The following is a 14,892-nucleotide window of genomic DNA, read 5'->3' as shown; positions in this document are numbered from 1 at the left end:
GAGGTGGATGAACGCAGTGCCCTTGTTTGGGTGTAGGGCCTGATCAGAGCCTGAAGGTACTGAGGTGCCGTTCCCCTCACAGCTCCGTAGGCAAGCACCATGGTCTTGTAGCGGATGCGAGCTTCAACTGGAAGCCAGTGGAGAGAGCGGAGGAGCGGGGTGACGTGAGAGAACTTGGGAAGGTTGAACACCAGACGGGCTGCGGCGTTCTGGATGAGTTGTAGGGGTTTAATGGCACAGGCAGGGAGCCCAGCCAACAGCGAGTTGCAGTAATCCAGACGGGAGATGACAAGTGCCTGGATTAGGACCTGCGCCGCTTCCTGTGTGAGGCAGGGTCGTACTCTGCGGATGTTGTAGAGCATGAACCTACAGGAACGGGCCACCGCCTTGATGTTAGTTGAGAACGACAGGGTGTTGTCCAGGATCACGCCAAGGTTCTTAGCGCTCTGGGAGGAGGACACAATGGAGTTGTCAACCGTGATGGCGAGATCATGGAACGGGCAGTCCTTCCCCGGGAGGAAGAGCAGCTCCGTCTTGCCGAGGTTCAGCTTGAGGTGGTGGTCCGTCATCCACACTGATATGTCTGCCAGACATGCAGAGATGCGATTCGCCACCTGGTCATCAGAAGGGGGAAAGGAGAAGATTAATTGTGTGTCGTCTGCATAGCAATGATAGGAGAGACCATGTGAGGTTATGACAGAGCCAAGTGACTTGGTGTATAGCGAGAATAGGAGAGGGCCTAGAACAGAGCCCTGGGGGACACCAGTGGTGAGAGCACGTGGTGAGGAGACAGATTCTCGCCACGCCACCTGGTAGGAGCGACCTGTCAGGTAGGACGCAATCCAAGCGTGGGCCGCGCCGGAGATGCCCAACTCGGAGAGGGTGGAGAGGAGGATCTGATGGTTCACAGTATCGAAGGCAGCCGATAGGTCTAGGAGGATGAGAGCAGAGGAGAGAGAGTTAGCTTTAGCAGTGCGGAGCGCCTCCGTGATACAGAGAAGAGCAGTCTCAGTTGAATGACTAGTCTTGAAACCTGACTGATTTGGATCAAGAAGGTCATTCTGAGAGAGATAGCGGGAGAGCTGGCCAAGGACGGCACGTTCGAGAGTTTTGGAGAGAAAAGAAAGAAGGGATACTGGTCTGTAGTTGTTGACATCGGAGGGATCGAGTGTAGGTTTTTTCAGCAGGGGTGCAACTCTCGCTCTCTTGAAGACGGAAGGGACGTAGCCAGCGGTCAAGGATGAGTTGATGAGCGAGGTGAGGTAAGGGAGAAGGTCTCCGGAAATGGTCTGGAGAAGAGAGGAGGGGATAGGGTCAAGCGGGCAGGTTGTTGGGCGGCCGGCCGTCACAAGACGCGAGATTTCATCTGGAGAGAGAGGGGAGAAAGAGGTCAGAGCACAGGGTAGGGCAGTGTGAGCAGAACCAGCGGTGTCGTTTGACTTAGCAAACGAGGATCGGATGTCGTCGACCTTCTTTTCAAAATGGTTGACGAAGTCATCTGCAGAGAGGGAGGAGGGGGGAGGAGGGGGAGGAGGATTCAGGAGGGAGGAGAAGGTGGCAAAGAGCTTCCTAGGGTTAGAGGCAGATGCTTGGAATTTAGAGTGGTAGAAAGTGGCTTTAGCAGCAGAGACAGAAGAGGAAAATGTAGAGAGGAGGGAGTGAAAGGATGCCAGGTCCGCAGGGAGGCGAGTTTTCCTCCATTTCCGCTCGGCTGCCCGGAGCCCTGTTCTGTGAGCTCGCAATGAGTCGTCGAGCCACGGAGCAGGAGGGGAGGACCGAGCCGGCCTGGAGGATAGGGGACATAGAGAGTCAAAGGATGCAGAAAGGGAGGAGAGGAGGGTTGAGGAGGCAGAATCAGGAGATAGGTTGGAGAAGGTTTGAGCAGAGGGAAGAGATGATAGGATGGAAGAGGAGAGAGTAGCGGGGGAGAGAGAGCGAAGGTTGGGACGGCGCGATACCATCCGAGTAGGGGCAGTGTGGGAAGTGATGGATGAGAGCGAGAGGGAAAAGGATACAAGGTAGTGGTCGGAGACTTGGAGGGGAGTTGCAATGAGGTTAGTGGAAGAACAGCATCTAGTAAAGATGAGGTCGAGCGTATTGCCTGCCTTGTGAGTAGGGGGGGAAGGTGAGAGGGTGAGGTCAAAAGAGGAGAGGAGTGGAAAGAAGGAGGCAGAGAGGAATGAGTCAAAGGTAGACGTGGGGAGGTTAAAGTCACCCAGAACTGTGAGAGGTGAGCCGTCCTCAGGAAAGGAGCTTATCAGGGCATCAAGCTCATTGATGAACTCTCCAAGGGAACCTGGAGGGCGATAAATGATAAGGATGTTAAGCTTGAAAGGGCTGGTAACTGTGACAGCATGGAATTCAAAGGAGGCGATAGACAGATGGGTAAGGGGAGAAAGGGAGAAAGACCACTTGGGAGAGATGAGGATCCCGGTGCCGCCACCCCGCTGACCAGAAGCTCTCGGGGTGTGCGAGAACACGTGGGCAGACGAGGAGAGAGCAGTAGGAGTAGCAGTGTTATCTGTGGTGATCCATGTTTCCGTCAGTGCCAAGAAGTCGAGGGACTGGAGGGAAGCATAGGCTGAGATGAACTCTGCCTTGTTGGCCGCAGATCGGCAGTTCCAGAGGCTGCCGGAGACCTGGGACTCCACGTGGGTGGTGCGCGCTGGGACCACCAGGTTAGGGTGGCCGCGGCCACGCGGTGTGAAGCGTTTGTATGGTCTGTGCAGAGAGGAGAGAACAGGGATAGACAGACACATAGTTGACAGGCTACAGAAGAGGCTACGCTAATGCAAAGGAGATTGGAATGACACGTGAACTACACGTCTCGAATGTTCAGAAAGTTAAGCTTGCGTTGCAGAAATCTTATTGACCAAAATTATTAAAATGATACAGTACTGCGGAAGTGGGCTAGCTAGCAGTGGCTGCGTTGTTGACTTTGTTTGAGAGTGTCGCTGGCTAGGTAACCTCGGTAGCTAGCTAAGTAACCTCGGTAACTGGCTCGTTAATTAGTATAAACTACACAATTGTCTTAGATACAAGGACAGCAAAGACAACTATGTAGCTAGCTAACACTACACTAATCAATCGTTCCGTTGATCCGTTGAATGTAATAGTTTCTACAGTGTTGCTATTCGGTGGCTAGCTGGCTAGCGAGCAGTGTTGACTACGTTACGTTACGTTAAAAGGACGAAAAATAGCTGGCTAGCTAACCGAATTAGTCTAAACTACGCAGTTATCTTAGAAACAAAGACAGCAAAGACAACTATGTAGCTAGCTAACACTACACTAATCGAGTCGTTCCGTTGAATGTAATAGTTACTACTGTAATAGTTACTATTGTATTGGGTGGAAGGCAAAACACTGGATCCGTTTCGGGAAAGTCATATTCCTGGTAGGAACGATGATGAGTTGACGTTAATCGTATATTCAGTAGTTCCTCCCGACTGTATGTAATGAAACCTAAGATTACCTGGGGTACCGATGTAAGAAATAACACATAAAAAAACAAAATACTGCATCATGTTGTCACATCTTATCACATTAACTTCACATAAGGGGTAACTTCAGCCAAAGGATTAGTTTAGCCAGCACTTGTTTCTAGAAAACCGTACACAAAATTAATCATGTGGCCAAATATTTAGGAAGAGGTCATGATTTCATGGAGTCTGTGAAGGAAAAAAACACATGGAAAAAGTGGTAAGAACGTTAGTCCAAAAAACAGGTTTTCACAAAGTCTAATTAATTTATTGTGTTACAGGTTTCATGATGCTTGCGTTTAAACCAAAGTACATAGTTTAAAAAATTGTACATCAGTTGGGGCCTCTATAAAATACAATATGAGGTCCTAAACCTAGCGTGAAAGTGCATCCTTCTAGTTGTCTGGCTATTATAGTCAAAATGTTTGCCTTGGGGTAAGTTGAGCCAATGGCCACCATACCCCATACAAATGATGGTTCAATTGTATACGTTTTATGCATAGTATGCATAGTATTTTTGCAATGTGTCATGCATATGAACTCAAGAACTCAAATTGTCCAAGACTCCAGCCAACCAAGTCATAGACTGTTCTCTCTGCTACTGCATGGCAAGCAGTACCTGAGCACCAAGTCTGGGCTCAAACATCTCCAGCTTCTACACCCAAGCCATAAGACTGCTGAACAGTTAATCAAATGGCTACTTGGACTATTTGCATTGACTCTCTTATTTATTTATTAATACAACATTTTGCATTGACTTTCTTGCACAGGCTCGATGTAAACTCACTGGACTCTAACCACACACTCACACATACTACACTGACACTCCAACACACACGGACACACAAAATACACACACATGCATAGTGACGCCACACACACAAACACAGTCCTTCACACTCTTCACATATGCTGCTGCTACTCTGTTTATTATTTATGCATAGTCACTTTATCCCTACCTACATGTACATATTACCTTGTCTAACCCGTACCCCTGCACATTGACTCGGTACCTACCGGTACCCATTGTATTATAGCCTCGTTATTATTATTTTATTGTGTTACTATTTTTCCATTTGTTTATTTAGCACATTTTTCTTATTTACTTTTTAAAAACTCTGCATTGTTGGTTCAGGGCTCGTAAAGCACTTCACGGTAAGGTCTACACCTGTTCTATTCGGCACATGTGACAAATAACATTTCATTTGATTTGATGTAAAGTTGTGCCAAGTGACCCCTTATTTTGGAAAAGTTATGTTTTGAAAACTGTTATGTTTACATGAATTATCATTTATTTCCAGGTATACATAACATCCTGAAATATATGAAGATATCTTTGATACAAAGAATACTATATTTCCCTTGACATAGTGATGTTGAATATAAAAATGGCTCAAAATACACAAGTTGAATAATTTCTAATTAGAGAAGAATCTTTCATATTTTTTAAAATTAATATATTTTTTGTGTCTACTAGACTTTAGAGTCATTTCTTTTTGGGAAGTATACAGGGAAGAAAGTTAACAGGGTACTCTGCAGTGGCTTATTACTTCAAAGTAGGCCAACTGTACTGAAAACTCTAGTGTAGCAATACACTTATTAGGGGCGACAGGTAGCCTAGTGGTTAGAGCGTTGGGCCAGTAACCAAAAGATGGCTGGATAGAATCCCCAAGTTGACAAAGTAAAAATCTGTCGTTCTGCCCCTGAGCAAGGCGCTGGAGACGTGGATGTCAAATAAGGCAGCCCCCCGCACCTCTCTGATTCAGAGGGGTTGGGTTAAATGCGGAAGACACATTTCAGTTGAAGGCATTCAGTTGTACAACTGACTAGGTATCCCCCTTTCCCATTAGATCACTCACACAGAACTACAATGAACACGAGGGGAGACAGAGAGCTGGTTTCAAGCTCAGGGCGCAGCAGGTATTTATTGCAAAGGACCGCAGGTAGCTGGGTCCAGGGGCGGGCAGAAGGTCATACACAGGTGGTCCAATAGGCAACAGTACAGGCAGGGAGAAGGCTAGTAACGTAGTCCGGGAGATCAGGCAATAGGTAGATAACAGGAAATCCGATAGGCTAAAGTACAGGCAGGGAATAGGCGTCATTAGTGAGGCAGGCAAAAACTATCATACACGGGAGTAAATCATGGGAAACACAGCACTCTGAAAGACGTGTGTCACAAAACAAACAATACCCTGACAGTGATGAGAACTGAACTAAATAGTGTGTGATAATGACATACAGGTGTGTGAACAGTTGATTAGAATGCAGGTGATTGGGATATGGAGAGTGAGCTGCGTTCAGGGGATCTAGGTGTTTGAGAGTGTGAGCTGGAAAGTGAGCTGCGTTCAGGGGATCTACATGTTTGAGGGTGTGAGTTGGAAGCAGACGTTACAAGAACACAAGAACACGAGAGCAACAATTCATAATACACTTGCCATTATTATATATTGAGGCATACTGAAATCATTTAGAGCAGCAGACACTGATTTGTTTGACCTCTTCTTCTCTAAATGTCAGATATTAAAACATGACAGTGCACTTTCTGCAGCTAGTTGAATTTCCTCATTTGAACACTTCCTATAAACCAGATTGAGCACAAAGCATCCCAGCTGGGTCACTCAGACCCTTTCTCAGTAGGTCACTGGCTGCTGACAGGGCTTTGACATGACTCTCACAAACTCCTGTACTCAGCATGACCTTCGTTGAGATTCCTCAAACATCTCCTGTTGATGACTCTCTGAAAGCAATGGCCGTCACGGCTCATTTTCCCATTGAGACTCAGAGTCAATAAAAATATTTAAAATCTATTAATACTAATATTAATAAAAACAAAGTGAAATATTATATTTTGTTTGAAGTTGAAAATAGACGGAAAATGTTCAATCTTATTTGACCTATGCACTAACAAGGCTGTTCAGCATATGCATCTTGACAGCTGCTAGATTACTGTGAATGTATTGATATACTGTACTTCAACAACAGATGTACTCACATTGAATGGGTTGATTAGGATCCAAACCTTCTCTCAAACAGCCTTATACATACTCTTAGAATAGGTTTACTCCATTAATGTACTTGGTCATGTAAAAGTGTTATTTCATGTAAAACATCATCCCATTCCACTCATCCCATTCCACTTCTTTCTAGTCCAGGACTAGGTGTAATATGTGTCTGCGAAACTGCTCCTTTACCCTACATCAATCAATCACATTTATTTATAAAGCCCTTTTTACATCAGCTGATGTCACAAAGTGGTGTACAGAATCCCAGCCTAAAACCCCAAACAGCAAGCAATGCAGATGTAGAAGCACAGTGGCTAGGAAAAACTCCCTAGAAAGGCCAGAACCTAGGAAGAAACCTAGAGAGGAACCAGGCTCTGAGGGGTGGCCAGTCCTCTTCTGGCTGTGCCGTGTGGAGATTATAACAGAACATGGCCAAGATGTTCAAACGTTCATAGATGACCAGCAGGGTCAGATAATAATAATCACAGTGGTTGTAGAGGGTGACCGAGACTAATACATGTGACCGAGACTAATACATAGACCTACTCCCTAGATGGTGGAACATTGGTGATTTCATCTGTGTGTGTATATGAAATGGATAGCTATTTAGCAGTGCGCTAACGGTGATGTCATCTGCTCTGAGACCTAAAGTTGTTGTTTCTCTTGCTCTGAAAGACCTGTGGTTTTTGTGTGTTCAGAGAGTCACTGGTTCAAGCCCAGGTTGGGTCAAGAAAAGACATGGAAGCAACACTGTTATCCTCAGACAGTTCACACTCCCTGCAAGGACACCAATGTAATTGTGATACAATGTACTGATACTTGTTAAGAGTGCTATATGTGCAGTATGTTCTTCACACATATTGGAGTGAGAATCTGACAACCTTCACAGAGATAATAGCACACACACTTTTTCACTGTGACACAATGTACAGATAATTGATTGATAGGAGTACACATCAACAGTAAGCTGTAAAAAAACTAAAAATATGTTTTAAGTGGGAATAAGCATTGATCTGAAGCCAAAAAATAAAGGAAATTCACATGAGCACCACAATGCCTATTCTACCAATGCTCTACCAAGGTTTACCAGCACACAGCTTTGACCTACTAGAGTAGCTACACTCTTAGAAAAAAAGGTGCTATCTAGAACCTAATAGGGTTATTCTGCTGTTCCCATAGGAGAACACTTTGAAGAACCCTTTTGGTTCCAGGTAGAACCCTTTGGGTTCACGTAGAGGGTTCTAATAATGAAACCCAAAAGGGTTGTACCTGGAACCAAAAAAGGCTATACCTGGAACCAAAAAGGGTTCTCCGATGGGGACAGCTGAAGACCCCTTTTGGAACCATTTTTTCTAAGAGTGTATGTTTGTATTGTACTGTAGGCGGGTTCCTTATGATTCAAACCTTCTCAAACTGCCTAATTCACCCTCTTAGAGGATGTGCTTCCACAATAATGTGATTTGTACCGCACACCACATTGGATTTTTCACACACCAGAGTAAGACACTACACTACATTTTCATGTTTTTTTTATGGAAGCAAGCTTTGCTTTTATACTTACAAGACCATCAGGCTTGATTGAGTGGTTTGTCTTGTAGTAATGTGGCGCATGCTTGTATTTCCTTAAACCTTTATTTTAGCAATACATGTCAATGAAAGAAACAGCAACATAATAACATCCTTTTTTGGTCAGTACTGTAGGTGCCCAACAGGTGGTGGTGTGTTGGACACAGTAGCTCAGATAGATAGAGCCTGTCTGCATTCCTGATTTCAGTAACTGTTAGCCTCCCAGTGTAATATTGACGTAAGCTCAGAACCACTTGTGTTTCAAACATGGTGCTATTTTATCAATTGCTGTGCTGATCAATGGACAGTTAATTACCTCTGTCAAAATAATATGTCGCTTAAAGTTATGTTTGTACCTGTATTTGTTTTTGCAATAAAGATGGTGATCAAATCAATTCAAATTGTATTAGTCACATGCGCTGTATACAACAGGTGTAGACCTTACAGTGAAATGCTTACTTACGAGCCCCTAACCAACAGTGCAGTTTTTTAAAAATGCAGATAAGAATAAGAGATAAAATTAACAAGTAATTAAAGAGCATAAATAGGACTGGTGAAGTTACACTATGTCACACATGCAGCTAAAAAAAATATATGGAAATGTCTGTTCTTCCCAAAATTACAACCAACTAATTGCAGCATTACTGCAAAAATGGAAGAGGCAAGTGGAAGGGGGGAAAGTAAGGAACTTGTCTGTTCGCCCTGTATTAAAGACCAAAATTGGTTAAAGAAAATATTTGTGATAAATAAAAATGTGTACCAGTTTCATTTCAGAACCAAAACATTGACAGCTGTGCCATAAAGATTGCAAAATGGTTAGATTCGATTTTTTATGTACTGATTCCATCGAACATGGTTTATGAGCTGATACACAATATGATGCCGGATTCAGAACTTAGAATTTTCCATTTTAAACTATTATACAAAATTCTTCCAACCAATGTTATATTTACATATAACAACACACACACACACGCACACACACACACACTGTCACGACTTCCGACGAAGTCGGTCCCTCTCCTTGTTCGGGCGGTGTTCGGCGGTCGACGTCACCGGCCTTCTAGCCATCGCCGATCCACTTTTCATTTTCCATTTGTTTTGTCTTTGTCTTAAACACCTGGTTTCAATCCCCCAATTACTTGTTCATTATTTAACCCTCTGTTCCCCCATGTTTGTTTGTGAGTGATTGTTTATTGTATTGAGGTCCGTATTTGTGGCCTTGGTTTTATTTGACGTGTATTGTTATTATTGTTGAGTAAATTGCTTACATTACTCATATCTGCTGTCCTGCGCCTGACTCATCTACACCAGCTACACACACACACACACACACACACACACACACACACACACACACACACACACACACACACACACACACACACACACACACACACACACACACACACACACACACACACACACACACACACACACACACACACACACACACACACACACACACACATCAAAAGTTTGGACACACCTACTCATTCAAGGGTTTATCTGTATTTTTACTATTTTCTAGAAAATAATAATTGTGAAGACATCAAAACTATGAAATAACACATATGGAATCCTTCTGGTCAAATAGCCTTCATACAGCCTGGAGGTGTGTTTTGGGTCATTGTCCTGTTGAAAATAAATGATAGTCCCACTAAGAGCAAACCAGATGGGATGGCGTATCGCTGCAGAATGCTGTGGTAGCCATGCTGGTTAAGTGTCACCAGCAAACCACCATCACACCTCCTCCATGCTTCACGGTGGGAACCACACAGGTGGAGATCATCTGTTCACCTACTCTGCGTCTCACAAAGACCCGGCGGATAGAACCAAAAATCTCACATTTAGACTCATCGGAGCAAAGGACAGATTTCCACCGGTCTAATGTCCATTGCTCGTGTTTCTTGGCCCAAGCAAGTCTCTTCTTATTATTGGTGTCCTTTAGTAGTGGTTTCTGTGCAGCAATTCAACTGTGTTTGTTATTCATGTAACCTCGTCCCCAGACTGGAATGTCTGCTAAGACTATTATTTGTGCCTCGGTCTACTGCGTAGGCATAGGCCTTCTGTGCAATATCTAGAAAATGTGTTAATCAGCCCTTGGTGGTTTAATATCTTTCCTCTTATACTGTAGTATTGTAATGTATTGTAGGCCTATTGTATGTGACATATCTGCTTTGTTGTTTGAGAATGTGTGTGTCATGTCCAAAAGAAAGATCACACACTCTCCATATCCATTACAGGTCGCATTGTGTGCAATTTAGAACAAAATGTTGCAGTAGAAATGTAATCTCATTATTAATTTGATTCCTTACTACCTACAGTCAAATACAGTCAGGCCCATAATTATTGGTTACCTTGATCAAGATGATAAAATAAGACAGTATCAATTATATAATACAAATACTGAGCTACAGTATATTGTGTGCTCCCCAAAACGGGGAAATTATTTTATACTAATGCAATTGCTCAGAGACAGATGTTTTGTTTAACAAGTCAATAAAAAATATCTCTAAAAAGGTAAGGGTAAAAATGATCAAAATTACCATTACTCCATACAGAATCTTTCCAGATCCGTGATATCCTTCATCTGTGCTTATGGACTGCCCTCTTAAATTCAAATCACAGGTTTGTGGTTCAAGTCTGTGGTCAATTAACCCTTTGATTAGCGCTTGGGGTTATTGTCTTACTGGAAGATCCACTTGCAGCCTAGTGTCAGCCTCCTGCCAGAGGCAACCAGGTTTTGGGTTAAAATGTCCTGGTACTTGTTTCATGAGGAATCCTCAGAGAGGAAGGAGGACACACGCAGGGAGCATATTTGTTGATGCGTAGTGAGCTAATTGCGGATTTAGCATATACATTGGCTTCACTCAGGTCACACAGGTAGGAAAGAAGAAGCGCACGCATGTAGGAAGAAGGACGCATGCGCAGGGAGGAAGGAAGAATATATTGGAGACCTCCTTCCCTGTGTTGATGTATAATAAGCTACTTGCGGCCTTAGCAGCTGCATTGGCGTCTCTCAGGTTAGGCAGGAGGACGGCCGCGCAGGGAGAAAGGAGGAGTGATTTAATTCATTAATAGGTGAAAAGATGTACAAAACGTACATGAAGAGGAAGGAAGAAGCCAGGGAGGAAGAAAGAGCATCTTGAAGACTTATTATCCTGTGTTGATATGTACAGTAGTGAGCTACTTGTGCCCTTAGAGGCTGCGTTGGCTTCACACAGGTAAGAAGGAGGAGGCTTGCGAAGGTAGGAAAGAGGACACACGCGTACACTCTTAGAAAAAAGGGTTGCAAAAGGGTTCTTTGCAGAGTAGGGTTCCACCAAGAACCGTTTTGATCATAAGAACCCTTTTTGGATGATGGGTTCTTTCGAGTGCAAATGGTTCTACTTAAAATCTTTAACATCATAAGAACTGTTTTTGGAAGAAAGGGTTATTTTGTAATATTTGTGTTTTTGTATGTACATTGATTGGTTAATACATTTTATGCTACACTAAGATAAATAACATACCGTTTTCTAAACTAATCCAATCTGGTGGATTTATTGCACCTGTTGCTGAGATGGTTGTTCCAGTTTAGATTCAGGTAGTCTCAGTATTCAATCTTCCCTACCCTGGCAGTTATTCTGAATGTAGGTTGCGGGTGATTAACAATTCCACTTGTAGGATATCCTAACTCTGACTAGATTCTAATAGGAATTGCACATCACTTTGCAAGCCAGCATAATGTAATTTACAAGCCCTGTAAACCAGGAGATTCCCAACACCACTGTGTTAGGGTATAACTAGGCCCTCCAAGAAAGGCCTGATGATATATGTAATATATTGTCTTAAATAATAACATTTTAAAGGCTAATAAGGCTGGTGGAACCATTCATAGAGGGTTCTAGGAAGAACCATTCGCTCCCTCGACAGCATTTACTCTACTACATTGTCATTTTAGTTGTGTTACTGTTCTGCACATTCAGCGTATGTGCTAGGTATGATGTGTAATATGTACTTGATTTCTATCCCTGCTGCCATTAATAACTCCATCTTTCTTTTTTCTGCTTCATCCCCACTACATGAGGGGTCCTGATCCCCTCTATCTAGCATCAGGCTGTCTGAAGTCAACCCCTACCTGCTCGGATTGGTGTCCCCTGACACCTGCCCTTAGTCCTACTTCTGTACCTTTCCCACCCAGGGCCCGGTTCCCTGATAGCAATACATTACAAGTGTTTTAAAGATGCATCGTTCATACAACGGCCGAATACGTAACATGAATTTACCAAAACATCACGCAGAGAGAATGTTCAATCGGGGGCCAATTCAGACTTCAGAAATCTCTGCCTTTTATACACATTTTGATTTAAGAACTTACCAGTATTTGGTGTTCAGAATTACCGTATGTAGGCACACAGCGTACTCTTTGGGTGTGGCTCCCTTGTGTGCACTGAATACATTTCTTTCATCCACCGAACCTTCCTACTTGTTGGCCAACATATTTTCTCATGGAGTTTTCATTCAATAAGGGTTTCAGTACATTTATCAAAAGCAATCCCTTTAAATATGGTGCACTTTCAATGTATATTTTCTCAGACTCACTAGAATACATAGAGAGAACGGTTTCTGAGTAGGGATTAGTGAAGAAAGCTATCTAACTATGCATATTCGTGTCTGTTTCGTAGATTAAAAAAATACTCTGATTATTTAGGGTTATGAAAAGTTTTTCCAAGTCTACTGTGTAAAGTGTTAAATGTATCCTTGCCTTACATAAAGATTACAGAATAAATGATTGCAGAAGAGCACTAATCAAACGAACAAATAATAGGTTTTATTCAGAGACTCCTGTGTTGTCTTGGATGTGTGTTTAGGGTCATTGTCCTGTTAGAAGGTGAACCTTCGCCCCAGTCTAAGGTCCTGAGCGCTCTAGAAACGAATTTCATCAAGGATCACTCTGCACTTTGCTCCCTTCATCTTTGATTTGATACTGACTAGTCTCCCTGTCCCTGCAACTGAAAAGCATCTTCACAGCATGATGCTTCCACCAGCATGCTTCACCGTAGGGATGGTGCCAGGTTTCCTCAAGACGTGACGCTTGGCATTCAGGCCAAAGAGATCAATCTTGGTTTCATCAGACCAGAGAATCTTGTTTCTCCTTCTGGAAGGATCTCTCATCTCCACAGATGAACTCTGGAGCTCTGTCAGAGTGACCATTGGGTTCTAGGTCACCTCCTTGTCCATGGCCCTTCTCCCCGATTGCTCAGTTTGGCCGGGCAGCCAGCTCTAGGAAGAGTCTTGGTGGGTCCAAACTTCTTCAATTTAAGAATGATGGGGGCCACTGTGTTCTTGGGGACCTTCAATGCTCCAGAAATGTTTTGGTACCCTTCCCCAGATCTGTGCTTCAACACAATCCTGTCTCGGAGCTCTATGGACAATTTCTTCAACCTCATGGCTTGGTTTTTGCTCTGACATGCACTGTCAACTGTGGGACCATATATAGACAGGTGTGTGCCTTTTCAAGTCATGTCCAATACATAGAATTTAAATCAGGTGTTCTCCAATCAAGTTGTGGAAGAATCTCAAGGATGATCAATGGAAACAGGATGCACCTGAGCTCAATTTTGAGTCTCATAGCAAAGGGTCTGAATACTTACAGTTGAAGTAGGAAGTTTACATACACCTTAGCCAAATACATTTAAACTCAGTTTTCATAATTCCTGACATTTAATCATAGTAAAAATTCCCTGTCTTAGATCTGTTAAGATCACCACCAAAAGAATGTGAAATGTAAGAATAATAGTACAGAGAGTGATTTATTTCAGCTTTTCTTTCTTTCATTACATTCCCAGTGGGTCAGAAGTTTACATACACTCAATTAGTATTTGGTAGCATTGCCTTTAAATTGTTTAACTTGGGTCAAACATTTCAGGTAGCCTTCCACAAGCTTCCCACAATAAGTTGGGTGAATTTTGGCCCATTCCTCATGACAGAGCTGGTGTAACTGAGTCAGGTTTGTAGGCCTCCTTGCTCGCACACGCTTTTTTAGATCTGCCCACAAATGTTCTCTAGGATTGAGGTCAGGGCTTTGTGATGAACACTCCAATACCTTGACTTTGTTGTCCTTAAACCATTTTGCCACAACTTTGGAAGTATGCTTGGGGTCATTGTCCATTTGGAAGACCCATTTGCGTCCAAGCTTTAACTTCCTGACTGATGTCTTGAGATGTTGCTTCAATATATACACATATTTTTTCTTCCTCATGATGCCATTTATTTTGTGAAGTGCCCCGGTCCCTCCTGCAGCAAAGCAGCCCTACAAGATGATGCTGCCACCCCCGTGCTTCACGGTTGGGATGGTGTTCTTCAGCTTGCAAGCCTCCCCCTTTTTTTCTCCAAACGTAACAATGGTCATTATGGCCGAACAGTTCTATTTTTGTTTCATCAGACCAGAGGACATTTCTCCAAAAAGTATGATCTTTGTCCCCATGTGCAGTTGCAAACCGTAATCTGGCTTTTTTATGGCGGTTTTGGAGCAGTGGCTACTTCCTTGCTGAGCGGCCTTTCGGGTTATGTCGATACAGGACTCGTTTTGCTGTGGATATAGATACATTTGTACCTGTTTCCTCCAGCATCTTCACAAGGTCCTTTGTTGTTGTTCTGGGATTGATTTGGACTTTTTGCACCAAAGTACGTTCATCTCTAGGAGACAGAACGTGTCTCCTTCCTGAGAGCTATGACGTCTGCGTGGGCCCATGGTGTTTATACTTGCGTGCTATTGTTTGTACAGATGAAAGTGGTACCTTCAGGCATTTGGAAATTGCTCCCAAGGATGAACCAGACTTGTGGCGGTCTACAATTTC

The sequence above is a fragment of the Salvelinus alpinus genome, chromosome 8 (genome assembly GCF_045679555.1).
Source record: "Salvelinus alpinus chromosome 8, SLU_Salpinus.1, whole genome shotgun sequence".
In the NCBI taxonomy this organism is placed as follows: Eukaryota; Metazoa; Chordata; class Actinopteri; order Salmoniformes; family Salmonidae; genus Salvelinus; species Salvelinus alpinus.
Note: the sequence above shows the minus strand (reverse complement) of the source record.